Consider the following 10,400-nt stretch of genomic DNA (forward strand, 5'->3'; position numbering starts at 1 on the left):
TACTTGATACTTTCAGGATTCAAAAGCATTTTTGCAAAACACCTGGCTAACTGAACACTCAAATAACATGACCCCCCTAGAAGCAGCACATTGATTAATTGTGTTTTATTGTTTATTTATGGAAATGTTCTTGATTAAGCTTTTTCCTTTTCTTTTTATTTTTTTTTAACTCAAGCAGCCCTAATAGCCAGAATGTAGAGCAAGATCTTAGCTACAACATGATGGCAAGATTAAATAGCTTTAATTAGAGAAGAGTAATATTCCATGTGTAATGGAGTGATTTACAGTGTGGTTACTTTTATCTAAATGTCTCTCAATTTGAATCTCACAGCTTTTTCATCTAAAAATTATGCAAACCCTGATGATTTTTTTTTTTTTTTAGGATTTGAGGGTCTTGACATTCTCTGAAAAATTTTAGTCCAAGTCCTTTAAGGTTGCAGTAATGCTTGTGAGTACATCTGTGTGCTTAACAAAGTGCTTAAATGTGATTTTCAGAAGAGATTTCTTCAGAGTTAGTCAATTAAAAGTCTCTTTTTCAGATATCTACTAAAGCAACACATTTTGTGAAAAAAACCCTTTCTGCTGCTCCAATTAAACTGTAGATTTGATACTCAAAACCCTAGAGAATCATTACCTATACAGACATTTCCAAGGACTCATGGAGAGGTTTTGGGTTGGGTTTTTTGGTACTTGCCTGAGCCATTTCTAAAAGATGCATAATTTGATCCTGGAACTTTTTAATTATAATGTCTAATTGAAATACTCGCATTTCAATTAAAACAAAGCGGTCTAAAACCATAGGGTGTTAGAAGCTTATAAGCAGGGTATAATTTATTGCCATTTTGATGATCTGTAAGGCTTCAACTTAAATCAATTATAAATAACTCATTTGAAAATGGATACAAGTGAAATTAACTAAATTGACACCGGTTTCTTTTTGTGATCTGAAAATATATGCCTAAATGGCAAGAAAATGTTAATTGACCTTAACCTTTACTGTGATAAGTCTCTTCAGTAATGTAGTAATACTCGGCACTTATATAGTATAGTACCTCTTATCTGAAGATCTCAAAGAGCTTTACAAGAATTAATTAAATCTCACAGCACTTCTTTGACGTAGGCAGATGAAGTATTAAATAGGTGATTAGACTGAAAACCAGAGGCTAAAACTAACATTTTCAAAACACGGTGCCTAATGTTAAGAATAAGACCCTAAATCTGCTTATTGTGATATCTTATGTTTGACAAAGCCACCCTTGCCATTGATCCCAGGGCTCTAATGACTCATAAGCACAGAGCTTTTGACTCACAAGGTCTTTGATGCAAGGACTTGATTACTTTGGCCTTTATAACACTAAGCAAAGCACAGGTCAGGCAGTGCAGAGGCTCTTGCTTGGAGGAAGGAGAGACGTTCCCTCATCTTTAACACCTTCTCATTCTGCTCAGAGAACACAGAGAATTTAGCTGAGATATATGGCACAGCTCTGAAGCATATCACCATCCAAGAAGCTGGGATGAACTACCTCCTGGAGGTATCTCTCTCCATCAGCTGTCAGGATAACCAAGAAATTAGCCAAGAGAGATGTCTAATTTTGAGACAGCCACTATCACATAAGATGAATTTAACCCTAATTAGTGGGAATTCTACATGTATGGGCCTGATTATCATAGCAGTGTGATAATTCCAACATTAAGAAAGCACAAGGAATAGATAATACTAACAGATATTGTTTAAACAGAGCACTTTGAATCACGTATTTCTTTGTCTCTTTGAAACTAAGAATAAGGCAGAATGAACTTTATAATTATTACCCTATATTCACTTTAACATATGTTGCAATCTGGAAAACCATAGAAAACTTGCTGCCTGAACAAGGTTTACACTCATAAAGCTTAAAAATGTAAGATGTCAAGTAAGGTCTAACTACGTATTTGTGAGGATGAACATGATGGTGAGGGCTTATACCATACCTTAATTCCAAGAATGCCTGCCTGAGGAAGCAGTTCAGTGTCAATTCAAATAGAGGAGTCTGTTCAGGATGGGAACTCTCTCTTGCATGTAATTCATCCATGATGGATTTGAGGAAGAAGACTTAATTTTGCCAACAACCCCCCCTTGGAATTAATTAGGATTGTAAGAAGAAGTGACAATATGTGTTAGCATAGAGCTCAGAAGTCCACCAAAAATCTCCTAGCAGAGACTGGACATTCATTGGTACTCTCACAACTGAGGGGAGATAGGTAGTTATTTATTTTCAGCATCTCAGTCCCCAATTCTCAGGCACCTTCTCAGGGGATGTAAGAAAATTTTTGAATTCGGGTTTTAAGTGCCCTGTGTTGGGTATCTCCAAAACTGAAGACACAGAATCTTAGATAGAAAAAAGTGATTAACTTGTTTTCATAGGAGTCACTGTCTATAGATTTTGGTGGAAGATCTCGACCTTATATGCTTTTGCCTGCTATATCTCCACTCCCTGTCTCTCTAGTTGGTTTGGTTTGGGTTTTTTCCTTCTCTACTTTAATCTTGAAACACAAGTCACCCAGGCTAGAGCAAAAGGAGACAATTCATATTTGGGAATGACCAACCTAAAAATCTAATCACTTGACATTCAGTCTCATGAGCACTTTGCAGGCCTGGGCCACCTTTATCTGTGTCACAGTGCATCAACAAGAAATTACATTGATAAGGACACAACCCATCTTCTCTTGCAAGCAATGGAGATATGTTTTGTTTGGTGGGGCTCTAATTACTGCTGAAGTGACCTTGTTGTATCCAACAAAAAACTACTGAATTTTTTAATGTTTTATGTGATTGTGGATAAGGATCATCGAAGTGAACATCTTCTCGAAGAATCAGGTGTATTTCTGGGTATTTTATTAAAATAACAAGAGACAAGTTCAGAAAACACTTCTTGTGTTCCTGTCACTGTGAAGGTCTTGAACTGGAGTATTCATGGCAGAATAGAACCAGGTGGGGCTGTTGGGTATAATTCTGGTGGTGACACACACTTTTATATCTCCAGGGGCCGATAGTGTACAGTGCATATTTGGCACCACAAAAGTTTTGTTGTGAATCTTAGTGTTTTGGGTTTTTTTTTTTAATAATGTATTTCTGTTCATCACATGGGGAGCATACACTTTTTCTAGGTGTCTCCAGGTGTTTAGGAGTGATGAATACATTTCACATTATTCAATTACACAGCTGACATATTTTCTAAAATGGTGTGTTGATTATTTCCTTACAGGCTTAGAGCCTGTCCCTGAAATAGCTTAAAAAAATACAGAGCCAAATCAGGTGAAGTCTTCTTTCCTTATATTAATTTGCCTTTTCTTGTTCTAGTAGCAATAGAGTTTGGCTGGAGCAGCTAATTGTGGAATTAAAACATTGCACTATCTGTCAGTCCTCCTTGAAGAGTGCTTTTAAAGTTAGCCAGCTCCTCAAAAGGATTAAAGCAACCTTATACACCATGAAAGAACAACCTAAGTGCACCCAAAAGATCATTCTCAACTGAACTTTGCATTGTCTTTGAAAAAAGATCTCATACAAGGCCATCTGCTCTATGGATGCCAATTAATAATTGGAAAGGCAGCTGCCAGTTCAGTTATTTATAAAAGTTTGCTCACCAGTATGACCACTGGGAAAGTCAAAACCCTTGGACTAGTTTATGTTTTCAGCTATGCTTTGCCTTGTCTACACTGTTATTTTATAAATAATTCCTATATTATTATTGTTGCTGAAACAGCATAAGATACACGTCGGAGCATTTAAAATTCAGAAAATGCCGCAACTGAATTTGAACTTCGCCCTCCTGCAAACGAGTGCTGTGATTCCAGGATAAACCCTTATCCAGGGCCTGTTGGCAAACTACACAAAGTCTCCTTTTTCAGCACCTGTCTGCTGCAGCAGCCACTGCCTCTGCTTGGCCAGGGGCTCTGTTTTAGGTTGACTCCAAAGACCTGCCCCACTCATCCACTTGTCCTACTTGTGTGGGCCTTGATTAGCATTGCAGACCACACCTGTTACCTAACAAAGCTGCCTGCTGACACACTCATAGTATCTTTCAGGGAGCCTTTTCTATCTCTGCTCACAACTGCTTCCAGTTCCTTTCCACTGCCATTCTAGTTTTGCATTGTTGTGACAGTCTTGCTGTGGGTTGGATCCTAATTCTAATTTCAGTGCCTCCCTGTGTGCATTGCTCTTGCTGTAGATTTGCTCTACTGCCTCTAAATTTTGATGGGAAGGAGTTAATTCTGGGGGATTTATAACACAGCTCGGATAAGGAACTTTTTCCTTCCTCCTGCCCAGCAAAGCATTTTGCTGCTCATACGGGACCGAGACTCAGCTGACAAATAACCCCACTGACATCAGCGTAACTCAGCAGACTTATATCAGCTCAGGAAGCAGCTTTCCAGGGAATGCTGAAGGCCTATCTGCTCACACAGGCTTTTGCTTCTCAGATTGTCAGAAAGACACTGGACTTAACCTTCACTGCTGACTTGACCTTTAAAGTCTGGTCCCAAGTGCTGCTCCTCCCCACCTGAAATAAAGAATCTGCTCAAGCTCCTGCAGCCTGAGAAGGGTTGGCAAGAGACCTCCCTTAGCACCTGAGCTCTAGCCCACACCCCAGCCTGGGGATAACTTAGACAGCTCTAAAGCTCATCTATGTTCAAAGGCATCCAGGGAGGGGGAGTTGGCTTGAAAACAGTTTAAAAGGTTGAATATTTTGTTTTTCCTCTCCGTGTTGCCATTAATAATTTGTAATAGCTTTATTTGCAGGACTGGATGTGTCTCTTCAATAGCTGTAATTTTACAGAGACAGATAGTGATTGGGCAAGGGGCAATGGTTTTAAACTAAAAGAGGGGAGATTTAGACTGGACATGAGGAGAAAATTCTTTACTCAGAGGGTGATGAGGCACTGGCACAGGTTGCCCAGAAAAGCTGTGGATGTCCCATCCCTGGAAGTGTTCAAGGCCAGGTTGGATGGGTCTTAGAGCAACCTGGGATAGTGGAAGGTGTCCCTCAATGATATTTAGGGTCCCTTCCAGTCCAAGCCATTCTATGATTCTGTGGACACCTGCAGCTCCAGGGAAGACTGCAAATATGACCATTCATATTTGATGGCTTGATCTTATTTGTCCAGCCCTGGAGAGATTTGTGATAACAAATATTTTCACTTAGTAAATCAAAGTGGACACACAAAACCAAGATACACCTCACAGTAACCAACAACACTAATCATTTTTAAATAGCTCACCTGGTGCCATTTTTAAAATCTACTTTATATATCATAATTGATGACTTTATATCTTGTAACTTGTTTAATGTGTCCCTTCTGATTGTTCTAGTGCTCAGACATTGAGTGATGTTGGAAGCCAAATGAACAGGAGCCTTATTCTGTGCTCTGTCCTTGCAGTAATAGAAAGAGAGCAGTAAACTGCATCATTAAAACAGTCCCTTATGGTTTTAGGTGACCCTGTCAAATGATCCCATTCATAAATCTATTAAGCTCCATTTTCAAACCTGTTGTTATAAACAAGAGCCAGGCTACCCTAATAGTTAAAATTTTGTATCTCTTTCTAGTTTAAATGTATTTGTTCTTGCATTATATTTACACAAAGATTGTAACATCCAATATTGCCAAGTAATAGTAACATACATCTTCTTACCTATATCAGAAAGTTCATAATTAAAGATAAGAGATGCAAATCACATTCTGTTGCAAAGTGGCCTTTCTATGTGCCTTTAAAGCATGAAAGTAAATACCTAATTTTTTAGGCAGCACAATGGAAGAAGAGAGTCAAAATTCATAACAATTACAGAAAGAAATTTGCTAAAGTATTTGGCACTGAACAAAAGTATGGAATTCAAGGAGATTTTGGTTAATTTCTGTTTCTAAACACTGTGGTCTGACTATCTCCTTTATTTGCCAGCTCAAATATCAGCAAAGAAGTATGAACAGGTTTGTAAATCCTAGCAAAGACTTACAACTAAAGCCCCTGGTTCAGCCTTCTGAAGCATGTCTAAAACTGTAGTCAGGTAAAATTTCCTACTGATCCATGAAATGGTAAAGTTTAAACAGTACCATTTAGCTGCAACCACCTGTTTCAATTAATTCTCTTACATCTTTCATGCCTTGAAAACTTTCATCTTCCCCTTTAAGTCAATTTGTCAAGGACCACGGATGTTTTATTTTTGCTGAAGCCCTACTGTGCTTTCAGTAACAACAAGAGGTGAATTAAATAAATCTACAAAACACAGCATACGTGGAGTCCATCATCACTTGCAAAATAGGTAGACATAGTTATCAAATAAGAGAAACAATCCTAAAGGACTGCAAGATAACGACCAGCCTTGTGCTGTACTTGCTGGATATTACATTCTGCTACATGCTTAGGGAAAGAAATAGTCTCATAAGTGGGGGGAACAGAGGTGCTGGTTATAATCCTTGCTCTCCTGCTGGCCTGGCAGGCAGTATTTTACCTTCCACTCCATCTTGTGAATTTATGCTGAGATCTCTCTTTGCTTAATGTGTGGGGCATCACCTTTGGCAAGAGCCTTTCAGTATAATACTGAGATGGACAATAATCTGACACCGGAAAGTCATACACGGTTTTTCACATCCTTGATAAAACTAGAGGCACTTCATTGAGTGCTGTGTGACTAACAACACACTGCCTAAAGATAAGATTATACCTTTGGATGCAATGCAATGAAAATGCAATGAAGGTTTGTCTGAAATACTTTTAAAATCCTGCATTAGCACTTATTTCCCATCTGTGGCTCTCATATGATATGAAGGCATCCTGCTCCTGGCACCTAACCACCACCCTCCCTGTGCTGTAGGTTCTGCCACACATAACCTGTGACTCTTTAAGGAGACCTTAAAGTTCCTTGAATCCCTCTCTCCGCAATACAGATCCTTACATTTCTAAACAAGCACAGAGAAAGGCAATTTTATAACTTTATAAGTGGAGACTGACAGGATCATTTATCTCTCTTTGTATTGTTTTTCAGGAGAACCATAGCAGTGCAATGAAGACCTGGTTCTGCCTCTTTACATTATCCACAGGATGCCTTTGGATTATCCTTTGAGTTATTCTGTATCCAAACCTCACACACACCATAGACAACCTATAGGCCATTTATGCAGCAAGGCTTTTCCACAGAGCACCCTGAATCTGTCAGTACATCACTTACAAGTCTGCAAAGTATCAACTCTGCAACTGTGACCTTTTTGCTGCTGAATCCTACAACTATTCGACCTCTCCTAGAATTTCAGACAGTATCAGTTGCATATCCTGCCTTCACCTTTACACTAATTTAACTTTAAAATGCCTATCCTTTTGCTCCAGTGGGAAAATCTGGAAAGTCTCCCGCATCTCATCTTATATGAGCATCACGAAAGAAACCCTAATTCTGTCAAAACTGGCCATTCACTTAAGAGTTGCACTTGATGATCCTTGTGAGTCCCTTCCAACCCAGAATATTCTGTGATCCTGTAATTAGTGCCAGGTTACAGCAGGCAGGAAAAAAGGAACTCCACTGCAGACTGACCACCATGGCCAACATGTTTCAGGGGAATATGAATGAAGCAAGGAGAAATGAATGAAGCAAGAGATATGAAGAAAGAATATTGCAGAGCTTGGGGCCATCCATGTGTTCTGAGATGGGCAAGGAGAGTTTGCATCACTGCACTAATGAGTGTGCAGGTGTCACTGAGCAAGGCTTTCACCTCCAGCAGCTGACCTTGGCTCCCTCCCTGCTCCTCCAGAGTGTCCTGTCCCATTCTGGACTTTCCAACAGGCAGTTGAAACAGTGGTTTGATGTATTGTGGTGTCTGGAAGGCAATGTAATAAAACCCAGAAAATTAGTTTTCAATCTCAAGTAAAACAGTGATATTCTTTTGTGCAATCAAATTCAAAGTAGTTCCATTGGTTGTAAAATATTTTATAATTAGGCATTTAAACTGCTATAGAGAAGACAAAATTGTGACATTTCAAGAGAAAAGTGTCTGCGGAACAGTTTTTTAAAACAGTTCCAACTGGAATAGATTTTCCACATCTCAAATCAAAAGGCATACAGGGGAGATTGTAGTTAAAACTTTGATGTGTTTGTGTGATTGTTTGGATTTTCTTTATGCTGAGAGTTTTTGTTGGACACTTCAAACAAATATTTTGTGATTGAATGTCTTATTTTGTTCCAATAATAATATTTTTTTAATGCCTACCTGAGAGTAGCAAAATGATAGCTTTGCTCAGTTTGGGGAACATATATGATAAGTATTACAAATTATCTTTTTTCAGTACCTTCACCTTAAAATTGTCCTTCTTGTTGTGGAAAAAAACCCCACAAAACTGTTAAAACTTATGTTTCCACCATGTTGGCCACTATGCAAAAATGTTTCTTATGTCAGGCACTTGAAAGACCTTCTTTGTTAGGATCGTTCTTGCTATATGGGTAGAGTTTGAGACACAAGTGAAAGGACTGCCAAAACCCCTGAGAATTATTTCAAAATATGGATGGGACAACATTAAAAATATGTAAAATGTGAAAAATGGCATTAATCAAGTGTGGTAATGATATTTTCTGATCAAAGTTTTAGATTTAAGGCCTTTGTATGCAGAAAACATTTCCTGGAACTGCTCATGGACAGGTCAAGGCTTTCATTATTTTTCTTCTTATCCTGTATCAAGGTGCTGGAATTACACTCTGTATATTTCTACATTTTTAATTCAACATGAGATTTATTTTTTTTCAGAATTCTTGGCCAAACTCAGCTCAAGCTCAAAGATAAAGGAGCTTTGGTGTTGATTTTGCTAGGAAAAGTAAGACCAAGGCCTCTTAACATCGTGCTCCAAATGGGCAATCACGGGATAAATTGCTGAGTCCAAAATCCTCTTTTATCATGTTTATAATGAAAATGAAGTAAAGCAGATCATTAGGTCCACATGAGCATTATTAACCTTTCCCTTACTGCTAAAATCTGAGGGCTGTGGAAGAAGGTTCAGCCTTGTTTCAATCTGTAAAGTTCTAGGAAAGCACTTAGCATGTGCCAAAAGGTACTTGCTTTAATATATGCTCAGACACCACTGAAATAATGGCATGTGCCTAGAAAACATTAATTATGCACCAGAAGATTTAGACCAAGAATTAGCTCTTAGTATTGAAAATAGGCTGAAGATGCTGGGTCCTAATATGACTGAAGAATTTAGCAAGTAAAGATCAAGGAAATAAACTTTTTTTCCCTTTTTTTTTTTTTTTTTTCCTGCTCCATTTCAGGTAAACAGGTCCTGCCCCTTGAGAAGGAAATATCTCAATGCTACAGGAATCACCACTGATATCACAAGACCAATTAAAATCATAGAATCATTTAGGTTGGAAAAAAAATCTAAGATCATAAAGTCCAACCATTAACCCAACACTGCCAAGTCCACCACTAAACCATGTAAATCACTCTAGGGGTTCATACAGTCAATAGAGGGAAATATGCTTTGAGGATGCAGTTCATCTGATTTTAGCACTACTTTGTTTTCACCAAGATTACACACAGCTGTGAAGTCCAAGGAATACTTAGGTGAAGATTCCAGTTACTCACTTTAAGCACCAGTCTTTATTTATTACTTTTACACTTATTTTTCCACAACTTTATCCCTGGATTCAGACAACCATAACACCATCTGTCCTCGTAGAAACAGATGTATGGAACTTAATAAAGGAAGAAACCAACAGGTATCCAAGCAAATAATTCTGTCTTTTGAAGCACATGTTTCCCTCTACAGTGCAGTCTGGAGGTGGGTGGCTATCCTGTGTAGATATGTCCAAATTAACATCACTCCAGCTGTGTCTCCATGGTAGTGAGGACTTCCTGTGAGTTGTACAATCCTGGAAGACCTGGGGCATGTGTATGTTGAAAGAGCTGTGACTCCTGAGTTCCACAGCTGTCAGACTAAAGCTTACTTGGAGATGTCCGTGTAAAATCACACAGGAGTCTGGAGTGTATTTTTCTGTTGTTGAACATAATTGATAGAAGTCACTTTTAAATGACAATTCATATCTTTACAGCTTGGAGAGGGGATAAAATCTGAGGTGTTTACCTGTCTGGGAAAAAAACCCAAAACCAACAACAACAAAACCAACAAAAAACAGGACAGCCTTTATCAGTTCTAACTTTCAAACAGGGTCTCTGTGGAGAGATAGACACATAAGTGCAGCCCTGATTAAGATATCTAATTTCTAAAGAGATCATTCTGCTGTTTAGTGTTTTCCTGTAGATCAGTCTGATTGCTACATGGCATTCTTATGTATCAAACTCCAAATTTGGGGGTTTGTTTGCAAATTCCTTACAACAAAACAAATATTCTGCAGCACTTAGAAACACAGGCACTGATATTTTATTAT

Source organism: Myiozetetes cayanensis, unplaced genomic scaffold (genome assembly GCF_022539395.1).
Source record: "Myiozetetes cayanensis isolate MyiCay16 unplaced genomic scaffold, myiCay2020 scf3, whole genome shotgun sequence".
Taxonomy (NCBI): Eukaryota; Metazoa; Chordata; class Aves; order Passeriformes; family Tyrannidae; genus Myiozetetes; species Myiozetetes cayanensis.